The 19,929-nt window shown below is 45.6% G+C and overlaps 1 protein-coding gene across 18 annotated transcripts in view; it reads right to left on the bottom strand.

The window, feature by feature from the left end:
* The window catches only part of MAGI1 (membrane associated guanylate kinase, WW and PDZ domain containing 1), a 513,936-nt gene that overhangs the window by 221,745 nt on the left and 272,262 nt on the right, over nucleotides 1-19,929 (bottom strand). The gene's annotated exons all lie outside the window — the stretch shown is intronic.

Here is a 19,929-nt window from a genome sequence, read left to right as displayed (position 1 = left end):
AGGCTAAAACAATGAAGACTATAAACTGGGCCATTGCAGCCAAAACATGCAGCCTAGACATTAGCAAAATCCATGAGAGAGGATGCCGAGAACAAAGCCTTCAGGAGGACAACCTCGCAGGAGCTGACCAATTACAAAATGATCTTGGGCCAGGGGTCCAACCGGTGGAACTGAGCCCTGTCGGATATACCTGCAAAGTCTGCTGACATCTCTACTGGTATTTATCGCACAGCGTTTACAATGGCAAAACAATAAATAAATAAAAACTTAGAAACAACCCCCCGGGATCAACTAAGTAAAGCAGAGTTCATCCAAACAGCGGCCCTGTGTGGAAGCCGGGTCTGCGTGTGGGGACACTGTGGGGACACGTGGGGCAGAACACGCTGTCTGATCCCTCCCGGGAAGAAGACAAGGGAGAAAAGGAGACGCCATGGGTGAATGGAGGGAATCATGCGGACGTTCTTTTCATAGTTTCCTTTAGGAAGAAGGTCTTGAATGTGGGAACTAAAGGAGAAATAGCTCTTTATATAGACAGGTGGAAACAGAGAGATCTCACGCCCCTGTGTTGATTTGCAAACTCTAGATACATATTTCTTTTTTATCTTTGTTGTTGTTTAAGCAATAGTTAACTGTGAGGTGCTATGTGTTTGCTTCTTTGTAATTCTCTATACGTAACAGAACAAAAACAAAGCTAAAAATATATGTGTTCTTATAAATATGTGCCACAGGAAAAAAAAAAGTTAACAGTTTTTCAAAATAATAAACACAAATTACAGTCCACAGGAGCCACAGAAGGCCTGCTTATCAGCCTAGGGAACATTGGTTCTTAATGGAGAAAGATGCGACAGTGACAGCTAAAAACAACAAGGCTCGATTGCTCTTCCGTTCTTAGAGAAGATAAAAAGCAGGTAAGAGCATTTCTAGCCTCAGAGAAACAATGCAGCCACTCAGCACCCGTGTGACCACAGCAGTCATGTCTCGGATGGAAACTTCCCAGGGCCAAGAAGAGGAGGCCATGCGGGTGACAGGAGTGGTCAGGGTGATATGTCCTGCCAGGCAGGCAACTACTGATCTAAAGCCCCATGTCACGTTCAGAACAAGGTTCCCTGCTACAGATTATCATTTTAGAATGTTCTAACAACCAAACTGAACGATTTTATTTGAGTTGTATTTTACCTACAGTTTCAAGTGGCCAAAAAGAAAATACATATATTCAAGTCAATCTTAGGTCATACAATAAACATACAATTACTCATCAAATATTTACTGAATGAAGAAGACAAATCCCCACCCACTTGCCCCTAAAATGGGCACAGGGTTTGATCAGACAGAAGCATATATATGACTGGCCATCAAGTACATGAAAAGGTATTCAATAACATTCATTATCAGAGAAAGGCAAATTAAAACCACAATAAGGACCTACTCCATACACATTATGACAAAAATTAAAGACTAACCATCTCAAGTGTTAGCACGATTGTGTAGAAAATGGTTCCTTCTCTTGGGCAAACAATTTAGCAGTGTATTATTACGCTAAACCTTCACTGACCAAACATTTCCACTCTGACTTATGCAAGCAAATGAAAACAACCCTCCCCTGCCCCCATACACACACACACACTTGTAGGTAAATCTTCATAACAATGTTACTCGTTATATAATAGGCCCAAATTACAAACAACCCAAATGTCCATCAGCAGGAGAATGGATAAGCGAACTGCATTATAGTCCAACAATGGGATGCTACCCCACAATTAGAAGGAGCACAGACATAATATTGATCCCTCTCAAACACACAATGCTAGGCAGAAGAAGTAGACACGAGAGAGAACATACTGAACAGTGCCGTCGTTACAGAAAGCTTTAGTAAAGGCTAACCAGATTTATAGCGCAGAAGGCAGCTACGTGGTCATCCGCGAGTAGACCCAGACCGATGGAGGGAGCCAGGGACCTCAGGCCTGTGGAGAGTAACAATGCCCCTTTCTCGGCGTTGTGACTGTGCTACAGCTACCCTTATGTAGGAGCTACCACTGGGGGAAACTGGGCGAAGGGTACAGGAAATTTCTGCACTATTTTTACAACTTCCTGGGCATCCGCAAGGATTCCAAAATAAAAGGTTTTAAAAAGGGGAAGCACAAGGTAACTTTTTGGGGGAGCTGTCCGTAAAATATATCTTGGTTATGACAGGGACATCACAGGTTTATACATTTGTCAAAACTTACAGAGCTATATCTGTAAACAAGGGTAGTGTATAGTATGCAAATTATTCTGTAATACAGCGTATTTCAAACATATGAAATAAAGACAACTATTGAATGACTATGTAATCGGCTTAGTTCCCATTAGAAACTAAAATCCCATTAGAAAATTGATCTAAAAGAAAAATAGAATAAATCTTGGCAGTTAAGACAGACAGGCCTGGGTTTAATCCTGGCTCCACCGGGTCTTAGTTGGTGAGCCCAAGGGCACTGTGAACCCCTGACCCTCACTGTTCTCATACGCGAACACAGAGCACGGACACCTCACAGCCCCACACCAGATTGCTGGGAGGATTCCTGGGACAAAGACAGAGCATGGCAAGGAGAAAGCATGGATGAGAGCTGGAAATTACCATCATGAGAATACAGCGTGGACAAGGGTTCAAGGCAAGAATGAAAGAGCCCGGATCAGTCCAAAGGTGAACTGTTACTTTTTTTTTCTTTTTTCTTTTCTTTTTTTTAATATAGCTTAACTTAAAACTCATCCCAGTGGCTTAGAAATAGTGAGAAACGAAATACAGGCCTAGGAAAACTAGATCACAGGATATTTCTCGAGTTTGTGGGGGGGACTAAAATTCTCCTTGGTCTCAATTGGCCTAGACAAGTGCACACTGGTTAACAAACATCCAGCTCATGATGGATTCCAGGCTCTGTGTGCGAGTTAAGTTCAGGAAATGAAACCATCGGGTAAATCCCGATATTTGATGATCACACCTGTCAACTCTACCTCCGGGTATAGAGCACTTCGGAATTTGACCAAAAGGATAACCATGTTAACCAGCAAAATCTCTTACCTGGAATCTATGGTTTACCTTCCCCTAGGACAGTGGTCGGCAAACTCATTAGTCAACAGAGCCAAATATCAATAGTACAGTACAAGATTGAAATTTCTTTGGAGAGCCAAATTTTTTAAACTTAAACTTCTTCTAATGCCACTTCTTCAAAATAGATTCACCCAGGCTGTGATATTTTGTGGAAGAGCCACACACAAGGGGCCAAAGAGCCACATGTGGCTTGCAAGCCGAGGTTTGCCGACCCCAGCCCTAGGAGACCAGAGTCCTAGACATAAAAAAAAAAATATTGACAGTTATCATTTGAGCCACCAAAGATGTCCATGGACCCAAATGTAAGCACAATTCCAAAGAAGATTTGGGTTACGGTATCTCTTTATCCCTTGTGGACCATAGGTTCCTATCAGTCCCTATGGAGATAAACGAGGGATTTACAGATGGGAAGGCATCAGGACATAGAGGCACTCTTGATTTGCATAAGCTTTACATTGAAACTAGCCAATCCAGTTCGTGGTCATCAAACTCAAATTCCTCTCTCCTGCGAATGTGTGAAAGGGCAGCGCTAACTATGCTGCCTGCTAACATTTACTCTGTGTTCCGTGACATTTGTAGGCAAGAAGCCTCCACCTTCACGTTACACTAAGAATACTGTACTTTTGGGCATCTAATCTCAAATTAATTGCCAATTATTTAGGAGACATGTCTATAAATCTTCTCCTAATAGCCAAGGGCAGTGAGCCAATGAAATAATATATTGAAAGACAGAGTTTGTCATAGCATCTGCACTTCCTTTGAAATTCAAGATTTGTTTTAAAAGGGAAAAGAAAACATAGGTCAGAAATACGCGGAACTTTTTCCAAGAAAAGGATTCAGATGATTTAAGATGATTTTTATAACACACACGGGCAAAAGGGGCTTAGGCAGCCCTAAATTTGCCATTCCCTTTATATTTTCATTAGAGGCTCAGTGCATGAAAATGTGTGCACTGTGGGCAGAAGGGGTCCCTCAGCTTGGCCTGTGCCCTCTTATAGTTGAGACCCATCGGGGGATGTCCACTTGCCAGCTTAGGACCACTTCCCAGGGGATCGGGCCTAAGCTGGCAGTCAGACATCCCTCTGGCAGCCTGGGAACCCTTGGGGGATGTCCAACTGAAGGCTTAGGCCCACTCTCCATGGGGATTGGGCCTAAGCCACCAGTTGGAAATTCTTAGCACTGCCAAGAGGGCAGGAGAGGCTCCTGGCCCCTCTAGTGCACTTGCAGCCATCAGCCTGGCTTGTGGCTGAGTGGAGCTTCCCCTGTGGGAGCGCACTGACCATATGCATTGAGCATATGCCCCCTGGTGGTCAGTGCACATTATAGCGACCGGTCGTTCCCAAGTCATTCTGCCATTAGGGTCAATTTATATATTACCATTTCATTATATAGGGTATTTTATCTACATATCTGGAATCTAGTCTTTTACATTTAAAACAATGTATTGCTGCTTTTTAAATTCACATTAGTTTACAAAAATTTAACCACATTGATGATGTAATTTCTATTTTTTTAAATGTTGTATATTTTATTTAAAAATATATCAAAATATATTTCTCCATAGAACATTAGGCTATCTCCTTTGTTTGTGACAACACATCCATGCTACAATGTCACTGCAATGCCTTTTTTTAAAACATATGTTAATTTTTCTCTCTCAATTCTCGACATCTGGAAATGGACAAAGACATCTTCAGCTCACTTACCTACTGGTAAATTTTCCCCTCAAATGGTGGTGCCAATTTATCTTCCACCAACAATTTTAGAGGTCCTACGTCCCACACTCAGGGCAACATCTGAGTTACCAATGTACCAGGGTCCCTGGCACCACCCCCAGGCTCCATGGTTCACTGACAGATCCACAGCACTCGGATAGACCTGGGCTCATCGCTGTGATGTATTCGAGCAAAAGGGTGCAGAGCAAAACCAGCAAAGGGAACGGCTTTGGGGGCCACAAAGTCCAAAGGGGATCAGGTCCAGCTCCTGAGTCCTCCCCAGCACAGCACACATTTCACTCCCAAACAATGAGCTGTAGCAACGCCTGTGCAGTGCTGCCCATTGGACACTCAGGACGCTCACTAGACACTCTGGGCCCAGCGTTTCCATTTGAGCCGTCCAGGAAGCCAGCATCGACCTGGCATGAAACCAAATTCTAAACCCTCAGAAAGCAAGCACAGGCAGCGACAGCACAGTGAGCCCTCTCCTCAGGGAACGGCGAGAACCCTTCTGAAATCCACACTCGTGGGTTCCACGCAAAGCCAACCTGGTCACCAGGCCTTCACCCGAACAGCCACTCACTGTGTTCTGTACAGCGTCTTTTTAAAACCTCCCTAATCTAATAAAATAAAATGGCATCTCGTGTTGTGCTCATTTACAATTATTGATTACTAATGAAACCGATTGATTTTTTTTTTTTTTTTTTGTCTATGTTTCTTCTGTGACTTTTGCTCATATTTGTGCGTTTTCCACATGGGTTGTTCTGTTATTCTTAGTAAGATTTTTTAAATATATTCTGGATGTGATTCCTTTATCAATTGTTTATGCTGCACATTTTGCTTGCCATCATTTAAACATGAAATGGCCCCTCACATCATGGAGGGGTGCCATCTCTAACTCTCCTCTCTTGTGTGAGGCAGTTTCCTCCAAGGCGATGGGCCTGAGGGTGTCTGCTTGGTCCGGCCTGCCCCTGGCCCACAGGTCCTCAGGGCAAACGCTCGGCAGGAGAACTGACCCTCACGGTCAGGAAACCAGGTCTCCAATGCGCCCTGTTGGCCTCCTTACGCCAGCTGTTTCCAGCCAATGAGGCAAACGCGACTCTGCCATTGTGAACTCCTGCAAGCCCACCTCTCCCAGGCCCAGGCACAGTGCTTCGTCACAATTAGATGTAGACTTTATCAAATTAATTTCACCGCTGCGAAAACCTTGGATGTGAGTATTAAACTAATCGCACTTGCAGTGGATTCTGCTCTGGCACACTGTCTCCCAGAAATGATGAGAGCGGCAGGAAGGACGCATTTGTTAGGCAGCACAAATGGTCTGCACTGCAGGGAAGCTACGGCAGCCAAAGAGAAACCCGTAAGCTCAGCAGTTTAGACTTAGGAGGAATAATTTTTTAAAACCAAAATTAGATATTGGAACACAAATTAACTAGTTTTATAGTTATGCAAACTCACAGTCCAAAATATATTGATATGAGCTTTGTTTGAAAAGATGGTTGCTATTTGTTTCTTTCTAATATAATTTTCTAATTGTGAAAAGAGTATACATTTTTGAGGAGTCAGTGTTCCAAGGGTAGAGTTTCCAAAGGGAAATGAAAAAGGTCCAGGGTTGGGGTGGGGAGGCTGCACAGCAGTGCATTGACTGCCATAGAACTGAAAACTTAAAAATGCATAAAGTGATAAATTTCTTGTTATGTCTATTTTACCACACTAAAAAGTAATATAGATTAATTACAATATTTGGAAAGTACAACAAAAAAAGTTAAAATCAACTTGCTTTGCATCACCAATAACGTTCTGATTGTGTGTATGCACACTTACACACTTATATATACACACCTACACATTCACAATACAATTAGACATATGAAGAGATCCATTCATGCATTCAACAAACCTTTATTAAGAACTTACAGCGCCCAGCTGGCATGGCTCAGTGGTTGAGCATTGACCTAGTAATCAGGAGGTCACAGTTCAATTCCCGGTCAGGGCACTTGCCCAGATTGTAGGCTCGATCCCCAGTAAGGGGCGTGCAGGAGGCAGCAGATTAATGATTCTCTTCGTTGATGTTTCTGTCTCTCACTCTCCCTCAGTCTCTGAAATCAAATACTTATCTTTTTTTTTTTTTTTTTTTTTTAAGAGCCTACAGCCACATGCTCTGTGGGCCCTTAGATCCCACCAGTGCAGCCCGGATTCCTGAGCAGGCACTGGCAGGCTTTAGGAAGGGGACAGGGCTGGCCTCCGAAAGAAAACCATTAAGATTTAGGCTCTGAAGAAGGATGAGAGGCTGGTTGCTCTACCACATGCGGGAAAGAGCTTTTTCGGCAGAGGGAGCAGCATGTGCAAATGGCTCGGAAGTAGAAAAGAGGTCGCGAGGTAGGTCACATGTGGCAGACGAGGAAGCCAGAGAATTCTGGGCCTCCAGGGCCGATAAGGAGTCATTTTAGTCTAAGCTCAGTAGGAACCCACTGCAGGGATTTCAGTCAGTGGAGGGAAGGCTTGGTCTAAATCCTGAGGTGACCTCTCAGCTTGCAGTGGGCCAGACGGAGAGACAGGTGATGCGATGACCGTGGAGCGGGCCACGGGACAGGAAGGCCCTGCGGGAAGGGGGGCAGCGGGGACAGAGGGATGCCACTGAATGCTGGAACGGATAGGGTGTGCTGACGTGATGGAGGAGGACAGTAAAGGAAGGGAGGAGCCTAAATCTGTCCAGTGTCTGGGCGCACCTGGTGCTGACAGGTTTGGGCGGAACACAGAGCTCCTATTTCATGGGAGATATGCAGGTGCATGCTGTACATGTGGATTTATACCCAAATCTAACACGTAATCCGTGACCTTCCCAATACACTGGTGCTCAAAAATACACTTCATTAGCTATCCAGTATTTTATCACCTCATTCCATCACCATCTATTACTTAACGATTACTAATTACTAAGCATATCCAATGTCTTCCCCTTGATCATTCTCCTTGTATCAATATGAAGGCTGTCTGTATCTCTGATTGCTTTTTCATCATTCCTGAAATGAAAATATTGGCGCCGAAAGCATAAAACATGTTCAAGGCTTTTGATACCAATTATCTCCAAAAAGATTTTATCAGCTTCCCTTCTAAATGGCTCCACGGTAGCAGTGTGGACTCACCATCATAGCAGCAGTTCCGTGTTCACAGACATTTAACTCTCTTTCCTTTAAAAAATACTACAAACAATGCTGTAAGGAATATGAAGTTTCGCTGAAATTTCCTAAAAGAGGAATTCCTGGAGTAATACGTATCAACATTATTTTAAAGACTCTTGCCACAGCGTGACACCCTGCTTGCCAGAGAGGTTATGCCAGTTCCTCCCACAGTCTAAAACAAGTACAGTATCACCAATCTGACAATCACAGTGTCAAAATAAGAATGATTTCCCCCTTTTAATTGTGTGGTTTTTAAAATTCCCCACCCAGGCTTCAAACGGATGCCAGCGCTGTACTAGTAAGACACAAGGTACTACTCTGTGTTTCTTTTCACTTTGAGAAGCCGCTCTTTCCCATAAAGAAAACTAATGTAGAGAATGGCCTGTTGAGAAGTAATGAATGAAATTCCATGATCATATACTGTATACTTAAGTAGAAAAATAAAGACAAAAGCCCTTGCTTCTAAAAAACACACAGACTGGAACACCCGAGGGCCAGAGCCCTGCAGAATTCCTTCCCAGCCCCGTCTCCCCGATGCCAGGGACACATGGGGGGAGATGAGCCGTCAGCAGCGTTCCTCTCTGAAGGGCCCGATGCACCGTTCCCGGCTCTGGGAGCACGTCTGGACACTGTCCAACCACGAAGCTCTGCCTCCGCAGCACGAAAGCCGCGGGGATTATCTGTAAACAAGGTTGTTTCCCAATAAAACTTTATTTACAAAGACATGCTTATTTGGCCCACCGGCCACAGTAACAATTCCTGGCCTAGATGCTGGCCCTGCATTTCCAGGTGAGCAATTCTGTGACTCTCGGGGTGGAGGCGGAGGGAGCCATTGTTTCCAAGGCTGGCCTCAGCAGCATCACCCAGAAACTAAAGTGCCAATGTGGGGGCTCCGTCCCACACTTACTGAGTCAGAATCTCTGAGGGTCAGGCTCAGCAATCTGTGCTTTCACAAGCCTTCCAGGTGCTGCTGACGGATGCTGAGGTTTGGGAGGCCGTGATCTAAGCCGCAGCGAATCCCTAATAGCACGTGGGCAGCGAGGCTCTGAGAATGAGCCTGTTTCCCAGTTCCTCACCATGTCTCCATCTCTGGCAACCCCAGCACTGCCCCTCCACCATCCGGCGAAGAATAACCCCTCATAACAGCAGGGCCAGTGGAAACGACTCCTCAGACACACGGAGATTAAACCCACACCCCTTGTGGTACAGGGACACTTAGCCTTTCAGTCAGGCTTCCACAGAACCTAAAGTGAGACAGAGAACGGTGTGGCGAGCCTGTGATGTAAAATAAAGGCTGCAGAACAGATGTGTGTGTGCTGATGGAGCTCTGGAAACCACTACTGACCTTGAACTACCCACATGAACAAGCTCAAAACATTTTGCTAGCCCTTCAGGACACCTGCTTTATCGTTATTTCCTGGCTGCCTTCTCTGTTCTTTCCCTCCTGGAGGATCTTTTTATAACAAACTGCATGCCACAGGGAGAAGGAACCAGAAGTAAGCACAGAAAGAAAGGCAAGATTTAAATTCCATCATCTCATTTTTTTTCATTATTTCCAGCCTTTTGTGCTTCTTATATTTATGCCAGTTAAAGTAGAGTGGTAGAATAAAACCTGTCCAAAGTAAATAAACATGAGATGTGCACATAGAAAGCAGCAAGTAACTCAGCTACAGTGTGCTGATGCCCCGCCCTGTCCCACAGGCAGCTGTGTAACCTCACCCAGGGCTGTCAGCTGTCTCTACCCTCAGACCCGGAGTGGCATCTGAAGACATGTGTGTGAGCACGTATGTTGCCTCCATGTGCACGTCTGCTGCCCTTCAAGAACACATGACGTGTTTAAGAAGACATTCCGTGGGGATCTGGAAACACTGCCCGGTGATGTGGAGTCCAGAGCAGACTCTGCTAGGCCCTAACTTTACAATCTGCACTCCAACCGCGGAGGCTGGCTCTCTCTGGGCCTTTTACAGAAGAATGGACTGCAGCTGGCAGACGGCCCCGCCTCTCCGGTGACTGGCCTGCATGCAGGTGTGCATACTCACAGAGAGAGGGCATGGGCATGTCCAGAGGTGAGCAGCTGGTCCGTCCTGGTGAGGGTGCACATTATGCTGCTGTTTCACCAGCGGTGTGGGTTTGACAGTGTTTAAAGTAAGAAAGTAACACAAGATAGTTCTATATATACCATGGCCCTGGAGACCATGGGAGTCTCAATTATGAAAAGCAAAGATTGACTTCCCCACTGCAAAACTCCCAACAGCCTCCGATGCCCAACACCAAGACGGCAACATCTAACCAGCCTCTGGCCCCGGAGAATGCGTAGCCCGGGATATCACATAAGCAAGGCCCCTCCCAGGAGCAGCGCCTGGGCTGTGGGGCCTGCGGATGGAGCTGGCAAACAGCATGTTTTCAATGCGTTATGTACATGCAGGCTGAGTCCGCGGACCTTCCAGAGCCCGGAACGTCCAGTCATTAAGGCAGCCTGCCTCACCCTAATCTATTCTCAGACAAGATGGATAATCTGGGTCACCAGCTGTCCGGGTGTGGTCTGCCCCTCACACAGCCGCAGGCTGGGACCAGGTTCCAGGCACTCTGACCCGCTGGGGACCTCACCCAAGCAGGGTTACGACAGTGAATGCCCCTCCAGCTCCTGCTGCATCAGACAACAGGGACAGGCCCTGTCCACGCCACACGAGGTCCTGCAAAAGGAGAGCCGCTTCCCCTGGGCACAGCATCCTCGGAATCTACTCTGCACAGCACCGCTCTAAACATCTTCCAAAGATGGAAACGAGAGAGAACCCATGGCCCCAGACAGGCAAGGACGGAGGAAAAACCTCTCCGGCAGCAGGAGGGCTCAGAGCAGACACGCGGGCTCCAAGGCAGGCGGTGGGCAGTGGCAGTGCAGGCTGAGATCCAGGCCGAGCACTCAGCTCTGCCTCCTCAGCAGGAAACCGGTCCCACACAACATGTACAAGACTGCACGGCTGGGTTCTCATACCATGGTACTGCAAGCATGGGCAGCACAGAGCTGGCCATCCGCTGCACTTTGCCAGCCCCTGCTCTGGGGGATTGTCTCTCTCAAAAACAGAATACAGTTGTCCAGTATGACCAGATGACCAGGGCACGCGAGTGTGTGTACGTGGTCTCACTGATGACACTGTGCAGAGAGATGCACAGGGTAAAGCACTCCACCCCGTGCTGGGAAGCAGGACACATGTAGTTTACATGTAGAAAGGCCCGCAGAGTCTCAGAGACAGTTAGCAGTGACCGCGGGGTAAAGTCTACGGGTGTCCACCTCCAGCTCACAGAGAGGCAGAGTGGGAGCGCTCTCCTCCACTGTACACACACATTTCCATGCCCAGTAAACCTTAGCTGCCTTCCCCTTCCTTCATCATCCGACTGGAAAGTAACGTATTTTAAAACACCTTTCGTGGAATGTGGTTTGTTCTCAAGGAGAGAAATGTTTTAACAATTTGTGATCAGGACTAAGTATACAAAACAAACAGGTTGAACAAGCCAGTTTTTCCATATCGCCAGACTGCAAACTGAGGAAAACCTAAATGCCATCCCCAGATTGCTCTCGCACACCCGCTGCTCACGGAACACGTCTGGCTGAGGTGTGCAGACGAAGGCGCAAGGGAGTTGTGCCAACATTGAGGAGTAGCACACCGCTGCACTCCTCCCTGTAGGATGCATTCTCTAGTCACCGTTTATTTGCATATTCTTCTTATGTATCATATTGTTTATTCGTTATTTAAATTTGGACTACCCTGACGACTAATGCCGTCAAACATGCATCTTGGATACTAGCTCTTTGTTAGCAATGTAGTTTGCAAATATCTTCTCCTAGCCCATGTCTTGTCTATTTACCTCCCTGATGATATCTTTTGATAAGTGAAAGTTTTGATTGTTGATGAAATCTAATTTATCAAGTCTGATGTATGTTTTATATGTATTCATTTATTACAGATGAGTCAGCAAACAGCATAATGAAATCAATTAAAAAAAAAAAAAAAAAAAACCACATACACCCACACAAAACTGTGGGCAAGGGTTAGGATACCTGCATTTGATACCTAAATCTGTGTCAGATTTGTGCTGGGGAAGTCATTTGTGAGGTTAATTTTATGTGTCAAGTTAACGGGTGCCCAGATATTTGATCAAACGGTATTCTGCGTGTTTCTGTGAGTATGGTTGTGGGCAGTTTAACACTGACGTGCAGACATTGATGAAAGCAGATTGCCCTCCCGGGCGTGGGTGGGCCTCACCCAATCAGTTGAAGGCCTGAGCAGCACAAAGGGGTTGGCCCTTCTAGGAGCCGGAGGGATTCCTGGGCTGCCACGCTGGCTTTTCCTGCCTCTGAACTCTCCCGAGACTCCAGCTTTCCAACTGCAGGTTTGGGGGCTTGTCAGCCTCTATCACTGTGCAAGCAAATTTTTCACAATAAATCCCTCCTTAAATTTAAGTACAGATACACACACATACAAGCATTCTATTATCTCTGTCTCTCGGGAACCCTGAGGAATCCATCATCTGCCTCTTCTAGCTCTAGCACAGCGTGGGGCATTTTAATAGGTGCTTAAAGAATGTCGCTGAAATCCCTCATACACTGACCTAGTTCACATGTCTGTGAATGAAGGAGCCGGATTCGAAAATCCCAGAGGTCTCTCCCGTTCTGAAAATGTGATACTTATTTTGGCTTCACCTTTCCATCCCTGCAACGCCTTCTCCCCCAGAGTCCTCTTCCAAAATTAGCAGGACTGTGCCTCTCGGGAAAAGTGGCAAAGCTCCTTCCTGGCTCATCGGGTCAGCAGTCATCCCAGCAGGCCCTGGTCCATGGCATCTCCTCCAGCTCCTTTCCACCCTGCAGACAGGGTGGGCGGAGTGTTTACTCACAATAGGGGGTAAAACCCTGAATTCTCAGCAGTGAATTCTCCCAAACTTCTCCTCTAAATATATTGTTCATTTTCACCCCACTTCTGAAATAACATTTTTAAAACTGCAACCAAGACGCCAGATGAGCCAATAAACCCAATCACTGACCACCCCCCCCACCCCCCCCTCGGTGGGGCAAGCAAGTCCCTGGCACTCAGCCACCAAAACGTAGAAGCAGGTCTGACACGTGTCAGAGGAACAAACAGGTCAACACCTCAGCCCGGGCGACCTGGGACACCTCTCCCCACGGCTTGATTTCAGACCAGCACGAACACGCCAGAGAGAAAGGTATCCTTAGCAGTGAAATACATTTCACAGAATTAAATAAACTTTATTTCACAAAATTAAATACGTTTTTCAATTCCCTTTGAGAGCAGGCTACACCCTAGGGAGATGCCAACCACCATGGAGACGTCCCACTTTTAATGAATCTGTATTAGAAGAGTAAATCAGATGATGGTGATTGAGCGAAGGTGAGAACCGGAAGGAATGACCTTCACTGGACCCCCCACATGGCCCTAACAGCAGCGAGCAGCTCTCTCCTCCGGCTGGGATGTCCTCACCCCAGGGAAGCACCAGGCTCAGGCAGAATTAATTCACGGGGTGGCTGGGAGCGCCCTCGCAGCCAGGGCTCAGAACCTGCTGAAAGCCAGACTCAGCACCTGCCAGAACACCAGTGCTGAGGCCTGGACCTCCGAACAATTAAGAATCTGTGAGGAGGAAATGGGCTTTTTGTTCTTTACTTTTTTTCTTTTCTTTCTTTTCTTTTTGCATATTCCCTAGTGATTCCAGTGTACGGCAGGGTCTAAGCCTGGGCTTCTTTCCTGACCCTGAATTCTCAGCGGGTCCACTAAGTCTGAGAATATCCACACAGAACCTTCTGTGTCCAGAGCATCCTGTGGGGTCTCCTCGGACAGAGTGCCCTGAAATCAAAGCCCCAGGAGCAGGCGAGAGGGACGGAGTGAAGAACACCCCCTGAGGCGCCCTTAGAGCCACAGCCCGGGCTCACCCTGGCCTTCCGCCAGCCCTGATGGTGGAGGGGAACTCACACTAGCTGGCAAGGACCGGGGGACTCTGGGTGACCTGGGCTTCCATGTCTCTCCCTGAGGCTCAGCCACACTTTCCGCTTTCACACCAATTCCCGAGAAAAGCCATAAGTGACGTACATTTACCGTATTTTTCGGACCATAAGATGCACCGGACCATAAGACGCACCAGTTTTTAGAGAAGGGAAATGAAAAAAAAAAAAAAGATTCTGAAACAAAAAGTTCAGTGTTACCACTACAATGTGTAAACCCATAAATAATGCAGAGACTTTCTATGCTTTCTTTGCATAGTTTATGGGTATCTACACATTGTAGTGGTGGGAGAAGAGGCTGGAGAGTGTTTTACATTATGGTAAATGTTATTGGTTTGGTATCACAGAAAGTCTCTGCATGCAATATACCAGTATGAAGTTTGTTGCAGTACAAACATTTTGACAGTTACCGGTATAATAGTATGAAGAGAAATTCTGACGTAGCGGCGTTATCAATCAGGGCATCCAGCGGAGGGCAGAGTTTTCTGGTGGGCAGAGATCTACAGTACGCCTACCCAGTAGTCAAGCACGGCAACAGAGGGCGGACAGGAATGATTGGGGGAATAGACGCGGCATTCTTCTGGGCACGGAGTACAGGCCAGCAAGGGGTACAGGCGATGATTACGGTTTGGATTACGCAGTTACCGTACACCGTACCTGGGCTGACATGGAGATATGGCTGCAGCGAGGGCATGGAGGCTGACTACCATACATGGGAACTCCTCTACCACTCGGGGTTTACAGAGCGGGGCAGACACTCTGGGCACGGAGGAATGGACAGTGGCTGCAGCAAGCACACAGAGACCACACAGAGCCGGGCAAGTAAAAAAACTTTTTTTTTAAAGTATATGTGTAGGCTATATTTGGACCATAAGACGCAGGGACTTTTCCCCCCCACTTCTGGGGGGAAAAAAGTGCGTCTTATGGTCCAAAAAATACGGTAGCTTGAAGAGCACACATCGAATGTAAAGGGTGGAGTAGGCACTGGGCCCCGAGGTGCCCCCTGGCTGTGACGGGTGGCAGAGAGCAAGGTGAGAGGGCCATGGCTTGCAGGGGAGGCCCCGCCTGGAACACGCCTCCTGTCCTCAGGGGGCGCTGTGGGCCTCAGGAGCTGGAGGAGCTCACAGAGGCGCCCGCACGAGACACCTCCACTGCGCCTGCGGGGGACCGAGCCGCTCTTCTGCTGACGGGCTGACACCCAGCTAACACGGAGTTAACACTGAGCTAACACATGTGCCCCTCAAAGTCTTCTTCAAGGACCAACACCGGCTGATGCCTCCAGCCACTCCCAGGTGCAGATCAGCCCCTCAGTGCGCACAGGGCAATCCGTGTCCTTTAAGGAGATGCCAGTCAGCACTGGCCATGCCCCGGGCTGTCCCAGCCCTCTCTCCAGAGGCCCCAAGGAAACGACTGAAAAGTATAACTTTTTTGCATCCACAAATTTAAAACACTTAAGCCCCCCAAATGCCCTTTCTTCACCCAGATACCAAAAGTTTCCGTAGCGTGATTCTATGCTGGCTTACCAAGACACCACGCATTCCACCCCCTCGACACCTGTGCTTTAGTTACATGCACAGGAGCCCACTGCGACCTCAACGTTCAAGCACAGTCCAAAGATGAAAATAAAAGCTGCTACGCATCTCGTCTTTTTTTTTTTTTTTTTTTTTTTTTCTTGTTGAAAAAAGACTAGCTCAACATTTGCTTTTCTCCTCATAATTAGGGAGATTCTGGAAAGAAAATGTAGTCAACCAGGCCTGCATGGAAAAGAACTAAAAACCAAGTCTTGTATATAAAAGAATGACAATTACAGAACGAGAGCGCCATCTCCCGTGAGCGACCTGCCGGGAGGGGAAACATGCCCTGTGCCCACTCTGGATGCTCCTGGCCCCAAACAGGCACGAGGCTCTTGTGTTGGAGTCCTGCCCCCAAATGAGCTGGGGCAGCACAGGCCCTAACATAACATACCCTGGACATGTTCTACAACAGAAGTAGAAAATCTTTCCCAAAATCAGTTCTTGGCTGAAATATAGCACTGGGCACCTGGGTAAACACGGAGAAGAAGAAGGACCCTGGAGATGTCCTGAGCTTTCCGCACTGCGGCAGGCCCCACGGTGGGGAAGGTTTGCCCTTCCACTGGTGGCTTCTTGCCGGAAGCCAGTTCCAGTATGTCATAACGGCAAGAGTTTCATTGAAAGCTTGATGAAACTTGGGAACTCAACAAGGGCTGAGACACATATGTTATTGCCTGTTGGGAATGCCTAAAGGCATTTCCCCAAACCTGAAAGGGATGCATAAATTGATTGTTTGCTGCTAGACAGCTCAGGGCATCTCAATCTGCATGTTATTGCCTCCTACTGGCCAAACACTTGAACAGCCAAAGGTAATTCCCCAATATGACAATGGACTCTGTACCAATCCCTACCATTTGATGTGTATATCTCCACCTCACCTTAGGACAATTTGTGTTAATAAAAAGCAAGGGGTCCTGAGACAAGGAGAACTTCAGCCAGGCTCCTCTGCCCTCCCCCCCCGCCCCCCCCAATGCCTTTCAAAATTATGTTTCATCTCTGGACTCTTATTTAGTTTACACACAGCCCCTTCTCCAGATTCCTGAACCCGTCTTGATGCCGGATCAAGACCACCAGGGTTAACTTCTCAGTTGGGAATGCCTTAGAAGGGCTGGGAAGAGAACTGGAGAAATGCAGATGACCATTTCCTTAGTAATTGTCTCCTTTAAACCATGCTGCTAGCAAACAGCTCAGGCCATGGCCACAGCTCTCATCACTAAATGTTCTGGATCACAGAGCAGTCGAGGTCTCACCTGCTGTCTAGGGAAGTACAGGGGTAACACTCCCCTCTGGGAAGGTGGGCAGAGACCCATTTCCCTGTTCCTCCCACTGAGTGCAGCAGCATCCATGGACGCCGAGCACCAGGCAATGAGAAGTCTGAAAGATAACAGGAGAGCAGACAAGCGGGGGACCTTGGGGCAGACCTTGCTTGGACACTGGTCCCTGGGTTTTCTTTGTACCTCGTTCATCCCGGAATGAGAGTGAAAAGCTGGTGAGTGGGAAGTGCCAATGGATCAAACAGAAAGAACGAGAAAAGCTCTGCTCTCCCTGGCTGAAGAACCAGCAAAGAGAGAGACGAACAACACAGAAAACTTTTAGACCGTAACTGCTCTACTGCAGCCAAATGCCACACTATCCAATAGCAGAGCAACCCAACCCAGAAGCGGCAGAGCAGGGAGCCTAGACATCCGTCCTCTCCAGGCTGTAATGGGGCACCCGATCTCCCCGCCCATGAAAGGCCGACGATGTCAGAGGCACAGGGTAGAGGGACAGACTTTAACTCCACTGGGCTAGTGAGCCCTTCCTCCTCCTCCCCCTCATTCTCATGTGTCCAATGGGAAGTCTCAGCTCCTGCCCTACCTGAACTATGAGAAACCCCTCCCCCAATCAAGTGTCCATGGAAGAAGAGTAAGTAACATGTCAAACCATGTAAAACAAAGTTAAATTAAGATTCTGGGTTTCATAACCTACAATCCACACTGTCCAGATTTTAACTGAACACCACTCATCATAAGATCCAGGAAACGCTCAACCAGAACGAAAATAATCAGTGGTATTGAAATTATCTGACAAATATTTAAAAGCAAAATGATTCCAGGAGCAATTACAAACACACCCAAAACAAATGAAAAAGTATAAAGTCTCAAAACAACAACAACAGAAGATATAAAGGTAAAACAAATATAAATTTTAAAACTATAAATTAAAATAAATGACCAATGGGGGGGGGCAGAGGAAATAGTCAATTTGAAGATAAAACTTTAGAAATTATCCATCTGAAAGAGAGAAAATGACAGGGAAATAAGCAGGTTCTCTGTGAGAATATAATGGAAAAATCTAACATTTGTGTCACTGGAATGGAAGGAAATGGGGGGGGGGGGGAGTTAAAAACTTACTTAACTGAAAACTCTCCAAATTTAGCAAGAGACATAAATGTACAGATACAAGCTGATCAAAACCCCCAGACAAAATAAAAATTTAAAACTATACACAAGAGCACATCATAATCAAATTTTTGAAAACTAAAGGAAAAGGACAATTTTGACAGCATTGAAATAAATGATACCTACCTATAGAAGAGAAAATATCAGAATGACAGTGGATTTTTCATAGGACATTATGGAGACAAAGAAAAAGTACATTTTTTAAGTGCTGGGGGAAAAAACCCTCAGGTGAGAATTCTCTATTAGATAAAAATCTCCTTCAGAAATGAGGTGGAAATCAAGACTTTTTCATATGAAAGAGAATTAAAAGACTTACTAAACAGCAGACCTACTCTTAATGGATGACTGAAGAAGTTATCTAAACAAACAAAAACGTTATAAAAGGAAATTCAGAATAAGAGGGGAAAAGAACAAAACAGTGGAAATGCCAAAATATAGGGAAATACAATATATTTTCCTACTCCGCTTGAGTTTTCTAAGTTAGACTTGATGGTCAGAGTAGAAGGTCACACACTGGCTCCTGTGGTCCTACACATACAGGAAGGAAATGTTTAAGACAATGATGTTATAAACAAGGATGTAAAGCAGGCAAAGCTTCAACAGCTCACTCATAGAACTGGTAAATGACAACAGTGCACTGCGAAAAAGTCTATCTAAGCAATCCAATGCCATAAAAGAGATAAACTCAAAAACATTACAGACAAATCAACATGGAGTGCTAAAAGTGGTTATGATAACGCACAGGCAGGCAAATAAATAAATAAATAAATAAATAAATAAATAAGAAAAAAGAAAAAGAGAGGCCAAAGATGCAACATATATGAAAACAAAGTGTCAGACATACTAGTAAGCTCTAAATTGTCAGCAGGTGAATGAAATGGAAATTGTTCGACATCTCAAACATAATGCTAGAAGTATGTCGAGAGCAAAAGAATGGAAAAAGATATGTCAGGTAAACATTAATGAAAATAAAGCTGGACTGCTACATTAATATCAGATAAAACAGACTTCAGAGCAAGAAAAAAAAAAGTTAACATGACAGAAAAAACATTATGTAACGATAAAAGGGTCAAACCACCAAGAAGACATTGCTACCCTAAGTGTGTACGCAGCCCACAAGAGTGCTGGGAACACATAGCACACAACCGAGAGCACTGAAAGGACAGAGAACCAGAGGCACAATTACAGTTGAGACTTCAACCTCGCTCTCTCCACAGTTGATTGAATTATACAGAAAATCAGCGAGATGTAGAAAGTCACCTGTAGCAGGACCAAGTGTTTACAAAACACTCTCCCCAACAAGAGCAGAATGAAATCCTTCTCAGGCATCCATGGAGCATATACCGTCACAGGTCGGACTGTGAAGGAGGAAACAAGCCTCACCACACTTTTAAGAACTGAAATCAGACAGGGAGTGTGTTCTCTATGCATAAGGAAAACAAACCTGAAATCGAAAGATAAGGAAACCTCTAAATACTAAAACCAACAATATGCTTATTTTTTTTTAAATGGGTCAAAGAGAAAAAGTCTCAAGGGAAATAAAATATAGTGGAATGAATGAAAAAACAGCATAATAAATTTGTGAGACACACCAACAGCAGTGCAGAGAGTGAAATGTAAAGATTATATTAGAAAAAAAAAAGTTCAAATCAAAATCTCAGTTATTACCTTAAGAACCTACAAAGAGCAAAGCAAAAGAAGCCCAAAAAAGAAAAACATAAAGAACAGAAATTAAAAATAGGGGGAAAAAAAGAAAGAAAAAAAGAAAAGAAAAAGAAAAAGAAAAAAAGAGAAAGAAAAGAAAAGAAGGGAAAAAAACGGAGAAAAATTAGTAAAATAAAAAGCTAGTTCTTTGAAAAGATCAAACAACGGAAACATTTTAATCAATACCAACAAAGAAATTGCCAGTAACGATCCATCAATATATA

This window comes from Pipistrellus kuhlii, unplaced genomic scaffold, assembly GCF_014108245.1.
Source record: "Pipistrellus kuhlii isolate mPipKuh1 unplaced genomic scaffold, mPipKuh1.p scaffold_m20_p_11, whole genome shotgun sequence".
Taxonomy (NCBI): domain Eukaryota; kingdom Metazoa; phylum Chordata; class Mammalia; order Chiroptera; family Vespertilionidae; genus Pipistrellus; species Pipistrellus kuhlii.
Note: the sequence above shows the minus strand (reverse complement) of the source record. Positions and strands in the feature narration are given on the sequence as shown.